The sequence below is a fragment of the Anthonomus grandis genome, chromosome 7 (genome assembly GCF_022605725.1).
Source record: "Anthonomus grandis grandis chromosome 7, icAntGran1.3, whole genome shotgun sequence".
Taxonomy (NCBI): domain Eukaryota; kingdom Metazoa; phylum Arthropoda; class Insecta; order Coleoptera; family Curculionidae; genus Anthonomus; species Anthonomus grandis.
This window is the reverse complement of record NC_065552.1, coordinates 16,196,832-16,212,267: the sequence shown is the minus strand read 5'-3', so window position 1 is coordinate 16,212,267 and position 15,436 is coordinate 16,196,832. Positions and strand designations below refer to the sequence as shown.

General features: G+C 32.6%; 1 protein-coding gene across 5 annotated transcripts in view; it reads left to right on the top strand.

Moving 5' to 3' along the window:
- The window catches only part of LOC126738185 (THAP domain-containing protein 1-like), a 31,452-nt gene extending 27,264 nt beyond the window's left edge, over nt 1-4,188 (top strand). For 4 of the 5 annotated variants that reach the window (XM_050443395.1, XM_050443392.1, XM_050443393.1 and 1 more), the window contains exons 6-7: nt 3,395-3,520; nt 3,642-4,188. The gene's annotated coding sequence lies outside the window, so the exon portion shown is untranslated. Of the gene's footprint in view, nt 1-3,394; nt 3,582-3,641 lie in introns of all 5 variants that reach the window. The other variant, XM_050443394.1, reaches the window with a different exon arrangement.
- Nucleotides 4,189-15,436: the final 11,248 nt, after the last annotated feature.

Sequence of the window (15,436 nt, the reverse complement as noted above, 5' to 3'; positions counted from 1 at the left end):
TATTGTGGGTTTTAAGATAGATTTGCTACTGCCAGTGTCGATTAAAAGCTTAATGTTTAGATTTTTTAGTGTTACATAGGGGAGTGAATTGTTTGATGAAATATTAATTTCTATCAACTTTGTTGATTTGTTAGATGATCCTGAGTAAAATGTTCAGAGTCCGTATTTTTAAAAGAAGTATTCTGTGAGTCATTAGATTCATAATTATTATCAGAATAATAATTATAGTCATTAAAATATTCATTTTGAGAATATACTTTTTGTTGAGAATATTCAGGTAAGTATTCTTCATTATAGTCTTGATTGTAGACTTCCTCTACAACATAGTGAGGTTTTTGGTGACCTTTGTATTGTGCAAAATGATTTTTAGAATTAAATCTTGCACTTTGAATTGTAGGGTTTCTTGAAGTTGTTGACATTGGTTCAGGTTTAGGTAGTAAATGTTCTGGAATTTGATTAGGCTTAAAAACATTTTTTGGTTTACCAAAAACTTCTTCGTTTGTTGGTAATCTTCGTGGAGGTAAATTTCTGGGTCTTATGTCAATAGGTTGACAAGGCCATTGTGGATTAGTTGAGAATTGTTTATTATTATTGAAGTTATTAGAACTATTGTTTGCAAAATGGTTATAATTAGTGGGAAAATTATTTTGATGTGGAAACTGGTTTTGATTTGGAAAATTATTTCCAAAATTATTATTATTATAAAAAGGTTGGTTACTTTGAAATTGTCTTTGATTATTATATTTATTTTGATAATTATTGTTTCCATTGATGCTTGTATGGCCATATAAACGTTCGAAGTTTTCGAATTCGATTACATAAGCCATTGCATCTTCCAAGGATTCTGGTTTTTTAAGATGCATGTTGTTTTTCAAAGTTCCCGTACAACCAGCAATAGATGTATTTAACGCAGTTTTATCATGATGTTTAATTTGATAGGTTTTTTCTTGTGTAGCAATTGTTATATCATTGCTAATACGCTGTGCGACACTGCTTCTTAGAAGTTGTAAACGATTTCCAAAATTTAATAAGTTTTCATTTCTGAATGGTCTAGCTCTAGTGAGCTCTTGTATTAAACAATCAAGGTCTCGTCTATCTGAGAAGCATTGTCTTAAAGAATTTTTTAGATCCTCCTAATTGTTAATTTCTGCTCTGTTCCCGACAAGAACTTCAGCTCTACCGATAAGTTTTTCCTGAATAGATTCAAAAATGTGCTTCATTAACTCATTATCATTAAATGGACTATAGCTACAATACAATAGGTAGAACCTAAAATTATCCCTATTGAAACCTTAAACAGAGGGTGGAATAGGGGCAAAAAGGATGTGACACTAACCTTTTCCGATTCTGTATTGCCTGCGCCTCTGCACCACTTTCAGCACCACACTGGTTCTTTCGGATTGCGTCTAAAGGGTTGAAACCACCACGGTGAAAGTTTTTTATCGTGACGAAAAACACATACACCGGACACAATCCTACCGACTGCGCCAATTATAGATTTGTGTGGCGAAAGATTGTTTTTAAAAACAAAATATATGAAAGTACGATACAGAGTACAGTAGCTTAGGTACAATAAGAATGACTAAAACTAGGAGTAACTTATATTTATAAACTAAAAAGAGCTAGGCTGGCATAAAGCTGCTGGATAGGCACTATGTGACTATGTAACTATTTACATTCCTGTAATAAATATTCAAACTATTTTGGTATGAATTTATGGCTTAGGCTAAGATAAACATTTTTAATACATGGTGGCACAAAAATTTTGAATAGATTATTAAATTAGAAAATAAATTAAAAGTTTCTCTACTTTTGGCCGGCACTGTATATATTAATGAAGTTTATAATAAAAATCTGTCATTACTTAAATAACGAGTTTTCTTTTATGATATTTCATTTAGATTATCTTTAAATATACATAAGTAATATTTGGGGAAAAAATATCTCGCATTCCATCATTAGACTTGAGGGGGTTTTCCTATCTTATTTGAGGGAAGTAAACACCACTCGTGGATATTCAATTTTTATTTACACGTGAAATGGAGAATTCCAGCCATTTTGCCGCGAGAGCAGCAATGCAGCACCTTACCGTACAAAACAAGACTCTCTCTCTCTCTCTCGCACAATGACAAAGAAAACCGGCGTTGCCGAAGTTAACAAAATTAAAAATGCCTTGATTAAATAGAAGTATGACTTAACATAATCGCCCCCTTGAAAGGCTGGACTTTCAATTAAAGAAAACAAACGATTTAAACTAAATAGACTAATTAACTAAACTAATACTAATAAAGAAATGAATTAACACTAACAGTCTATTTAAGTCTATTGAGTTCACTCTGTTGGCAACAACGCTACTCTGGTGATACTTCTCTTCAATACACCACCTTTCATTTTTATGGTCACCACACGAGTGAAATTATTGTCCTTTGCTGTCGAAATTCGATTTTTTTTACCGAAACTAACTTTTATTTATTAATCATATTTTGCGAAAAAATATTATTAAAATCGTTTTGATCTCATATTTTGCCCAAAAATTGGTGTCGTTGCTTTTTTTTATTTAGGTGAATTCCTGAAGGAAATTCTCTAAAAAAGAATTAAATTATATTTTAAATATAAGAAATGAAAAAAAATATAGTAAAAACTTTGAATCGAATAAAGACATTGGCGACATTGCTATTTCTTAGGTGCAAATGTAAATGACAAAAGTGAGAAATTGATTCTAAGAAGCTGTTGTGTAATTCTATGAACAACAAAAGACACAGCAGATTTCCTGGTTTTATAAACAGGCCCAATATGTTTAATACTTGAGTTCAGATTCTTAAGCAATAATCCTAAACCAGATGCCATGCCTTCCAAGCTTAATAAATACAAGATAAGTTAGAATGGTCTTTATACCAAGTGTAACCAGAGGTGGTAACCTAGAAGCTTAATTATGCTTGTGCTTAATTAATAATGATAAGCTGCTTGGGTTAAACTAAGCTCTTAAATTATTTGTAAGTAGAAGTCCATTCTTAAAGTGGAGTGGTTATAATATAGCGGGTTGGGAAGGGCGGGAAGACTTCTCCACAAATGAAAATGACAATCTTTTTGTCAAGAGTTATGCATTTTGATGAGTTCACTCATCATCATCAGACTTACACTACATAGCTGTGATATCTACATGAAAAACGCATTTTCATTTGTGGAGAAAAGTCTTCCCAACCCGCTATCCTAAATTATTAATTTACCATAGTAAAAAAATATTACACTTAACTAAGTAATGTGTCTCTTAGACTGACACCACTGCTGTGTGGCTAAAACACATCATGTATGATATTATTTGAAATCAAAAAGATTGTATCTTTTTATTTGAATAAAAAATTTACACATTCCATTCAAAAATATCTATTTTCAGACTATGATGATTATGAAGAACTGAACAGTTTTGATGGTAGGACAACAGCCGACAATAGAATGCGCACCAAGTTGACAAATAATATCTCCAAAAATGAATAAAATGAAGGTTGAATACTGCACCCAGGTTAGTTATTACTAATATATTGTATTCAATAGGATCCTACATGGGCAATGTAGCAAAAAAGGTTTTATTTTTTTAATTGATTTTAAAAATTAATACTTCAAAATATGCTTTCTATTTCTAGACCAAAGTGAATTGCCCCGTAAAGCTCAACACATAGCAGACTTCATCTTATTTCTGGATATACTTTTTGACAACCTTAATATTAAAACTCTAAAACTGATGCCAAACCTAAGAGAAAAGAGTTCCAGCAGTTTCAATGGATGAGAAATTTTGGAACGGTAACCCCTGTAATATCACTTGTAACATATTTACTTATTGTCTTTCTCATTGCTAATTTGTTGATAGTTATTTAATTTGTTGATAGTTGATTTATATTTTTTTCTGAAGAACGGGTGATTCCTTGGTGATTTTAATAAATTTTTATTGACCTTTATACATTTACTGTAAGCTTTTGCGTCACCCAGTATATATTCTACTTTGCAAACTTTGCTCTTTATACAACAAAATTCCTAACTATATTAAGTTGTAAGTTTACACATTGTGAAGTTCAGACGAATTTTGATATTTTATTTAATGCTTTCACAAAGATGTATAAATGCTAATTTCATTGTATAACTTGATTTTTTTCCGATAATATATTTTAATATTATAGTAATACATTTTGTAAATATTTTTTATTTAATTTCTGAAAGCCGGATTTATGGATCTAGTAGAAAATGTATGGGAATTCAGAAATTATAATACGAAAATAAAAAAAGTTATTAACGAAGGACTTTATTTAATATGGCAGAAAAAATGAGACATTTTCCACCAATTTGAAGCGCACGGTATAGTAGATCGAAATTTAAATCTGACGCCATACTCGAATTTTAAATTTCCTGCTATTATAACGTCACATACCCATTTTCGCTTCTGGTTAATATTACATTCTTGCGACGGTTCAGAGTTCTGTTGGCGCTTGTGGACATATACTTATAAAATCAATATAAGATCATATAATATAATGAGTTTATAAGTATTTGCTTGTGGAGGCTTCATATCTAAAAAGTAATGTTTAGTGTATTACAGATGCTGTAAAGAGAGAGTTGATATTTTTCTTATCATTTAGATGACAATTGTTCATAATAAACACATGTTATTATAAAGATATTCTCTAATCTCTGATTCAGCACCCACAGAGCATAACATTACGGTCCATTGGTCATTTGACCTAAAGTTATCAGCGGTTAATAAATATAAAGATAATCAACGAACTTTTCCATCATACTCGCATTCATTATCCCTAGAAATAAGCTTGTGTCGAGGAGTCCCGTTCCTGCTCAGCCAGTACGTAGACGGAGCGGACTAAGTGGAGGGTGACGAAGTACGGCGTTTTTTGTTGACGTACAGCCGATTAATCTTGGGTTGATGGTGGTGATACTGGAAAACTGAAAAGCTCATGTTCAAGCATCAGATCGTATAGAGTAGATAGTAGAGTTTTACTTGAGTTGTTGGGTATCTTTTAAAACAAATTCTTTTATCGCTTAATTTTATTTCTTCAAAAAACATTAAAATGGCGACTGAGATCGAACTAAAATTTTATAAAGAAAAAGGACTAATTGTAAGGGTCAGCTAAGTCGTTTTGAAAATCTTATTTATAATTTTGTGGACAATTATTTTCACTTAAAAAAGTATTGAACACACCCAAAAGTTGAAGAAAGTTGTATGAATTTTATGAAATTTAAATACGGTTAAAAGTGCGTGATAATGATGATGGACGTTTCTCTTCAGAATGTCAATGCTTCTCATACTGGGCAAATGCCTAGCATAAAATGTTCAAAAATTGATTTGCCGACATTTAGTGGCCATTTTGATGACTTCTTAACATTTTATGATTCAGTTATTCTGTTCATTTATGACAACCCTGCCTTACAAGATGTGGAACGTTTCGAACATTAGACTGGAGCTTTACCCCTCGGCGGCTTCTGTATTCTGTAAAGAACATCGTTGTTGACATTGACATCATATGCGTCTTTCATATGATTACAGACATCTTGAGTGGAAGTGTGCACATGATTATGAATGACATGCATTCTTCTACGCAGCTCACTGTCGTAGTCCTTCGGCGGAAACTTCAGATTGCATGGGAGACGGAGTTCTCTTCCCATCTTTGTTCTAGTCTGTGCTTTCAATCGTGGCCGATATATAAGTCTGCAGAAACAAATGCTACAAAGCTATCCCAGTCTATCACGACCACCATGTACTTAATCCCTGCTTTCGATTCAGGAAACGGACCAGCAACGTCAATAGCAATCCTTTGAAAGATACTTTTCTCTTGAACTGATGTTTTAAAGCCTTCACTTAGTACTTGCCCGTACAAAGCATTTCCTGCACCATTGTAAATATCGAGATCTTTCTCTTGGTCTGTTTAAGATTTCATTTTTACTTAGTATCATCGACGATGGACTAGGCTGTCTGACAGTCTTGGGACCGTTGCAATTTTCGTTCTGCTTCTGTCAGCCTGGTCAATGGTTTTGCGATGGTGGCAAATCCCTCCACATAGCGTCGGTAACAAGTGCATAAATATATATACAGAGTGTTCCGTAAAGACGTGCTAATTTTTAAGGGTAATCTCTGGACCCATTAAAAAAAAGTTCCTATGAATATATGTCCTAAACGTCTTAACTTTTGAGATACAGATACAGATCGTTAAAGTTTTCAAAAAAAAATAGTTTTTCAATAATAACTTAAACAATATTGTAGACATTTTTTATCAAATTTGGTACATGTATTCTATGCAACAAGACGCATTTTTTGATGTGCAAAAAAATTTCTCTGTCAGTGGCGTCCCTATTGAATATTTATGATTATGTCGTTTCTTGTGGAACATTATCAACAGATAATTTGTCTGATCATAAGTTAGTTTTTGTCGAATATAAATTAAAATCTCCTAAACCTCCAGCAAAATTTATCACATATAGATGTTATCAAAAAATGTTAACTATGAACTAACCTTTCAGCATGACTTGCATTCAGCCAACTGGTTTTTCAAATTTCAAAAAAATTGAAATATTTAATAAAACTCTTCTAAATATTTTTGATATTTATGCTCCACTAAGAAATATTCGAGTTTTAAAAAAACTAGCCTGGCTGAATAATGAGGTAGTCGCAGCACAAAAACGACGCAACGCAGCGTTGGGCAAATTTAAACAAAGTCACTCAAACAATATGATCGTATAAGATATAAACAGTGCCGCAATTACTTAGAGTGGTTAGAGAATCAAAAAAACAGTATATTGAATATCTATGTTCGCAAAACAATCCAGCCAAAATGTGGAAGACTCTTTCTAATATGAATGCTAAGACCAAAAAAAAATTATAATTTACCACCACATTTATCTAACCCTGATTCCATTAACAATTTTTTTGGATCGTTCCTACGAAATATTTCTACTAAAGGAAAAGAAAGAATCGACTTTTATAACAGTAATAAATTAAACGAAAATTTTTCTTTTAATTTTTCACTTTCTACTATTGAGGAAATTCATAATGCTATTTATGCAATAAAAACCAATTTGTGAGGAACCGACGATATTTCTGGTTTTATGTTAAAACTATGCAGCCCTTTAGTCGATACTTACATATTACACATAATTAATTGTGGTATCGAAAGGCAATATTTTCCTTTTTCTTGGAAGACCGCTATTGGTAAACCTCTAGCCAAAATTGCTAATCCAACTTCCTTGTCCGAACTGCGTATAATTAGCATTTGCCAGTACTATCTAAATTTTATGAAAAGATTTTATACAACCGATTATATAGTTTTTTAATCGAAAGTCACATAATACCTGAAAACCAATGTGGCTTTTTAAAAGGGTCAAATACAGCAGCAGCGCTTGTGTCTGTAACTGATAATATTTTGGAGTCTAACGATAAAGGCCTGGCCAGTCTCTTAATATTATTAGATTATTCTAAGGCTTTTGATATCCTGGACCATGCACTCTTTTGTTCCAAACTGCATTATTATGGGTGCTCAGATGCTTCTTTAAATATTATCTAATCTTTTCTTAATAATAGATTTCAGAAAGTAACATACAATGGAACTTCTTCTCAAACCCTAAGTATTCATTCCGCTGTTCCTCGAGGCTCTATTCTATCTCCTTTGCTTTTTATAATATACACCGCTGATATTCTTCGTTCTACTAATTTTTGTACAGCTATCGCCTTTGCTGACGATACGCAACTGGTATATAACTTTGATGCCACCAACTTTGCTGATGCAACACAGCGTGTTAATCACGACTTAGAAACCATTAGGTATCTGTCTAACGAACACAATCTACAACTTAACTTCAACAAATCCAAGCTTCTATGTTTTGCAAGTAAAAAAAATAAAATGATTGTCAAAAATAATGTTAATATTAACCTAGAAGGGGTCATACTTCCTTTTGTAGCTTCCGTGAGAAATTTAGGTTTACATATGGACGAAGATCTTCGTTTTAGCAAATATGTCAAACAGTTGAACAAAAAAACCTTTTCGGCCCTAAAATTAATTTTTATTCAGAGACACTCACTTAATTTTAAATTAAAAAAAGCTACTCTGTGAGTCTCTTGTTCTTAGTCATTATGCGTAATGTTATTTTATATATACGCATTGTTTGCGGTTATTAGAATAACAAAGAATTCAGAAAATGCAAAACTCTTGTTGTAGGTTAATATATGGCATTAAAAAGGGAGACCAAATATCGCATAAAATATCAGAAACAAATTGGCTGAATATGTCAGCCAATTTGTTTTGTCAGCCATCTGTTACAACGGATGAAATTTTCATCTTGCGAATTTTGTTTAAAAAATTATCACCGGCACTTCTAAGACCTCTTCTACAAAAAAAACTCAAGAGTAAATTTATTCCAAGAAACAATGTTCATCATTTAAATGTAAGAAGCAAAGAATCACTTACTATGCCCAAATTTAAAACTGCTCTATTTAAAACGTCATTTGCATTTAATGCTATTAAACTCTACAACCATATTCCTAACCACTTTAAAATTGTAAATATTAATAAATTCAAATTTAAATTTCGTTCTTTCCTTTTTCAAGCGCAAATATAACTAAATATGTTCAATCTCATCAAAGTCTTCAAGTTGAAAAATCATGTTTTATTGCACCAATGACCTGTGTATTTTTATTCTGAGTTTGCTGCACGCCCCCTTCCCTTTTCCTGTGCAAGGAACTTGGGCATTTAATTCCGGCAGTATACCCCTTCTTGTATCTTTTTCTTCTTCTATGCTATCTATTTTTAATGGTTGAGTAGGAGTAGCCCTAGAGCTAGACTTTGCCATTATTTTCTATGTTTGATTAACTATGTATGTATTTGTTTTTTGGATTTAAATAAAAAGACATTATTATTATTATGATTATTATTATTATTTTTAGTGAAAAAAATACTACGCCACTGCTGTTCCTTAAACCAATTTTACTTCCCTTAAAATCTGAAAATGTTTGTTCGTCGATTGCAAGCAAATAAGAGACCAGATTTATTACAAGAAGTACGAAAAGTTAAAAAATTAAATAATTTAAGAAATACTTACGTTTTTAACGCGTTTAAAAAGTGATTGGGAGTAAAAAAGTTCCGTAACGCGTCTTTATTTAATGCAAATAAAGTCGCGGAATCGCCTATGCATGTTTCTTATTGCTCGTTGCTATGGGCAACAAGCTGTGATTTTAAATGTTAAATTGTTAAAAACCATCACAGCGCGTCATTTATTTGATTTTTAACTATTTATTGAAGTAATTGCGTTTCCACGCTATTTTTTTGAATGTCAGTAATGGCAAATTATACCAATGAAGAAATGGCAGCAATGCATTTTGTATATGGCCTTGCCGATGGTAACGCAACAGAAGTCAGACGTATTAATCAGGAAAGGTATCTAAATCGTGTCCTACCAGATAGTAGTATCTTTTCAAATATTTATCGTCGACTTAAGGAAACTGCTTGTTTCAAGAAAGGTACTCCGGAAAGTAGAGCTCGAACTATCAGAACCCCTGAAATTAAGAACGCGGTGCTACAAGCAAACGAAGAACACCTGAAAGAAGCAATCGAAGAACACCTGAAAAGATGACTACGAAGAAGATCGCTGGAACTCTGCATACCTGTCATCAAATTGTTTGGCGCATTTTGGTTAATTTTTTATTATACCCATACCATATTTTAAGAGTACAGGCATTACTTCCCGGAGATTTTTCGCAGCGAGTGACCTTCTGTCAGTGGTATCTCCAGAATACTAAATCCGCAGATTGAGATAAGACGAAATAAGGGAATATTTGAACGTATGCGTAATTCCATGCGTAGACGAGCGAAAGCATGCCTACTTAGTGAGGGTGGCCATTTTCGACAATTTTTGTAATTCGTGTAATTAAGATAAAGTACGTTTGCGCCGTTCATTTAAGCTTAGTTTCATAAAATTAAATAAAACCCTGTTGTTTTCATAGTAAAATTAGGTAGGGATTTCTGAACTAAGAACTAATTGACGTTAATCATGCTCAATAGCTCAAATTAAAAAAAACATTTAATGGTATTTAACACCAACAACTTACTTTTTAAGACAACAGCTATTGCCATCATCGATGTTTATGTATAAAAACGTCATTTATTCATGCATAACTAGATAAAGACAAATTTGAGATTTAAAATCACAGAAAGAAGAAACATGCATAGGTGACTCCTCGACTTTATTTGCGTTAAGTAAAAACGAGTTACAGCACTTTTTTCTCCCATTTACTTTTCAAACGCGTTAAAAACATGAGTATTTCTTAAATTTTTTAACTTTTCATACTTCTTGTAATGATATAATTGTAATAATTAATATAATATAATAATCCCCTTAATTTGCTTGCAATCGACGAACAAACATTTTCACATCAGATTTTTAGAGGAATAAAATAGTTTTTAAGCAAAAACCATGCGTCGACGAAAAAAAAAACAAAGAATTTACATTTGCTAAAAAGTGATTGAGGATTTTAAAAATCATTTTAATTTTAAGAAAAATTAAATGTAGAAACAGGTAGTCGGACTGACACTGTCTTTGTTTTTGGTACAACACGACGTTTCGGTCGGTAAGTATCTGCGACCGTTATCAAGTGTAAACTAAAACAATTTCCTATTCTGCAGGCTTATATATGATTAATGGGATCAATGAGGTGTGAATGCGGATGATGCGTGAAGAGAGCGTCTGCTAGAAGAGGTCTCCATATGTTAGGAACATCCACACTGGGTTGGCTGAAGACTGAAGGTCTTGCGTTATGTAGGCAGCTTCCAGAAATTCCCTTTTTCACCAGTGTGATTCCTTCTTTAGGATTTTTGTTTCAGACCAGTCAATGTTATGGCTGTTTGTCCAAGCATGTTCAGCAATGCCTGATCTGGCTACTTCTCCAATGGTCGTCCATTTGCGATGTTCCTTGGTCCTAACTGCCTTTTGGTTTCGCCAACATATGAGTCGCCACACTCACAAGGGATCTGGTAGATGCAGTTTTTGGTGTCTGCTGTAGATTCTGGCTTTGTTTTGGAAACAGAACTTCTTATTGTATTGCCAGATCTAAAGGCGGTTTTTAGATTAAACTTCTTAGCATTTCGTCCGATTTTCTAGGATGTACCTTTTATATAGGGGATTGCGAGAAGCCCAGTTGACTCATCCTCTTGCTTGGTTCTGGTTCCCTTCGCCATCGACCTCTGGATAGTTTTCTGGATAAGTTTTTTTGGGATAACCATTCTGCTGCAGATCTTTAGTAAGATGTGCTACTTCCGCCTTAAAGTCTGCGTCGTTATTGCAGATGGTTACAGCTCGGTTGTACAGAGACCTGATGATTCCAACTTTAGTCGAACCAGAATGATTGGAATCAAAATGTAGGTATTGTCCAGTATGGGTAGGTATGTCTAGTATATGGCCAATATGGGCAGGTTTTCGATAGACAGACATTCTTATAATGCCATTTGTATTCTTGACAATTCTTGACACTTGTCAATGTTAAACCTCCATGCAAAAATGATTTTTTGTTTTTTATGGCATCTGTGTTTTTTTTACCAAAAATTAATAAACCAATTTTGTCCAGTGGCATGCAATAAAACGGTATTTATTTTTTTGTCGGAATCAAAGTGAGATACGAAAAAAATACAAGAGACGAAAAAGTTGTATTTTTAAATGCTTAATCAAACAACAAATATTAAAGTTGAAAAAAAGGCAGTGGCGTACATTTTTTGCCAATAATATTTGCTAAGATGTCCCCCGGGACGCCACTGGACCTTATAATTTTAATTTAATTAGGGCTAAATTAACCTCTTAATACAACAAGTAATACTGGCAAATTTCAAAAGAATCGAGTAAATATTTTTTTTATATTAATAAAAAAATAATATTTTCATATATATATAGTATATATAATAAAAAAATATATATATATTGTTTAGACTATAATTTATTTAGTCGCCGCGCCAGCCGCATGATATAAATTTAATATTTTATTACAGGTGGCATTCTTAGCTTTATAAACAGAGTTATTAGATTTAATTTCTTAAAACCGCTTATTCAATTTCCTTACTAAAGCCGACAAATAGTTAGGCCAGGTCATTAAACAGTATATAACATAAGATTCGTTTAGAATCAGAATTTTACTTTGTAAAATTTTTGTTTGTATATTTTATACAATAACAGAATTGTACGGTTAGTGCAGTGCTTTATTTCATTCTTCTAATTACACTTATTTACCGAAAAATTGGTGTTTTATTGAAGAAAAAATTACAACCCAGAATACCGTGTGTGGAAAAGCCCATACACAAAACATATATATATATTTTTTTATTTAGTCAAAAAAAAAACTAATAGAAGTTATATAACGAGGCTACTTACTAATTACCATATTACATTTTAATAAAAATTGAATAATTAATAGATATCAATTACAACAAACATAATATGAATATTATGAATATTATACAAACAAAAACGAGACAAACACCAACATGAAATTCTTTTTAGAAATAATTGTTAAGTTAGGTGAACATCTAAATAAATAATAAACCTCATATGAAATCTTCTTAATGACCTCAAGTGCATGACCTTTAAAATTTAAATCCCAATTTATCCATATGCTTAAGCAGAGGCGGCGTAGGGCGTGGGCGACGTGGGCCACAGCCCACGGCCTTACAGTCGGCTCCATAAAGTTAGCCTCCCACTTTTCGTAAATAATTACAAAAAAAAATTGTAATCGTTAGGTCATGAACGATCACTTTGAGATTTCGTTAGGTCATTATTTTTTTTTATAGACAATTCAATTTTTCAGAAATAATTTAACAAACAAAGTTGCCATCCCACTTGCTTCAAATCAAGGTTTTTTTTTAAATCGATGTAGAATCACCTCAGGAGAATTGGTCATTCATTTTCCTCATTTGGTCATCCATAGTTTTGTTGTAAAAAATATAACAACTATTGGAAAATTACAAAATAAGGTTTAGGATGTATTAACCGATTAATCACGAATGACCAATCGTTAGAAATCGATGAACTTACAATTTCCAAGCTATTTCAAGTATTTATTTAACCAAAATGCAATTTTAAAAATCAATAAAAAATGCCAAATCACCTTCGTATTTTTTTTCTTATTACTAATGATTGCCTCGACTTCTAAAATACATTCAGCCATGTTTGAGATTGAGATTCCTCTCAATTTGGGAAGCACTGTTGCCCGAGAGCAATATAAAGATTCTAGATCACGAAAATGAAAATTTGTTCTTCACCAATTAGCAGCGATCCGAGTGACGCAATTAAACAAGTATTTGATGCTTTTGATCCAGGAATGTGGTCGATGCCCATATCAAATGTTCAGCGTCGTGATATAGTTCAAAACAGCCCCTTACAACAATTAAATAATGGCGATAAAGATTATCCCAAAGATGACGACCTTAGGCAATTTTCTAGGTCGTCATCTTTCAACGGGTCGATTCAACATCGACGCTAGTTAGTTTTTTCAAATTTTAAAAATAAAGTATATTGTTTCCTATGCAGACTTTTTGGTAATTCACAAAGTCAGATGGTACAGGGAGGATGCTGTGACTGGAAACATTTAAGCAGTATTTTACAAAGCCATGAAAATACGAAAGAATATAGCACTGATGTTCCAAGGGATAACATTAGAGAATGTCATAAAACACGGAAAAACAACTGACAAAGAAAACGAAAGGCTTATTCGTGAACCTCAAAAACGTTGGTATAATTTGTTTGAGAGATTAATCGATATCATTAACTTCTTAGCGTCTCATAATCTCGCATTTAGAGGTCACAGAAAATCTATAAAGACGGATGGTGACACTAGAAATTGTGGAAACTTCATCGATTTATTTAAATTGATATCAAAATTTGATCCTACTTACTACTTAGAATATATGAGACGCATTATTGATAAGCAACTTAAGCATAATTATTTAAGCCACGATATACAAAATGAATTGATCACATTGATGTCAAAAACGGTCATTAGTGAAGTTATTTGCAAAGTAAAAGAAGCCAAATACTATTCTTTTTTACTTGACAGCACTCGAGACTAGTAAAGTAGAACAAATGGCTGTGATCTTAAGATTTTGTAATACAGCAACGGGCATAATAGAAGAGCACTTTATTGGATTTCGTGCTGTATGTGAGACAACAAGTCATGCAATACTAGGAGAGCTAAAAAAGAATGACTTAAATATTCAAAACTGTCGTGGCCAAGGATACGACAATGGCGCAAATATGGTAGGCATAAATAATGGAGTCAAAACTCGAATATTAAATATAAATCCCATTTTTCACACCTTGCGGTTGTCATAGCTGGAATCTGCTGTCGGTAGACGCCGCTAATTCTTCAGTGGCAGCAAAAACATTTTTTTGTAACCTCGTAAGAAATCAGGAAATCTGTGTCTTTTGCTATTTACAGATTTAACACGAAAGATTCTTCTTCTTAGAATCAATTTCTCATTTTTGTTGTTTACATTTGCACTTCAAAGTTTTTACTGTTTATTTCTCAGTTCTTTTCCAACGATATAATTTACTTTTTTAGAAATTTTCACTGAACTAAACACTTGGGAAAAATTTGGTGCGAAATGGCAAAAGTAAAGGTTAAAGCAAAGACGAATATATCTTCAATTTTTGAAACATTTAGAAGTACAGGGTGAGTCGGGAAAAACGCACCAAACTCTAGGTACGTATCATACACATGAAAATAATTTAATATACACGTGATAATAATAATAAAGAGGTCTGGAGATCTTGAACTAATAGGAGCACTGCGACCAATCCATAGTCCTGGAAACTCTTTGTCTGAGTATTGCTTGAATTGATGAGCAAAATGTGCAGGAACTCTGCTGTTTAGAGGAACTTCTTCTAATAATGCTTTTTTAGATGCTTAACTCATTTCGCAAAATAATAAGTAGTTCTCTCCTGTGAGACGATTTTCTGAAATGTTTGGGCCACGTTAACCGAAAACTTAAGGGTTTTATTAAAATAAATTGAATTCGCTTTCTTTCTGAATACCAACTGCCATCCTCCAACTACCCGCGAGCTGGTACGACCGATCTAAACCGTTAAATTCGATTCAAAAAAGACAGAAGGCACAACTAGAGCTTGTGCCTTCTGTTTATTATTATATTATTCGGTTCATTTTAAGCTAAGTCAAATATGCTCGCCCACTACGCTGCGTTAATAACTACTTAATTGTTTTAATGCCTAATTTATTGCCTACTTAATCCCTAGCTCTCGCACCCGTATTGGAGTGTTTAGAAACACACTATAATAAGAGTGATTCTTGAGGGCCAAGGTTACCGTTACTATCTAGGTATCAATGAATTTTATACTTTAATATATATGCCATATAAAAAATATATAAAACTTAAAATGAAATAAAACATAA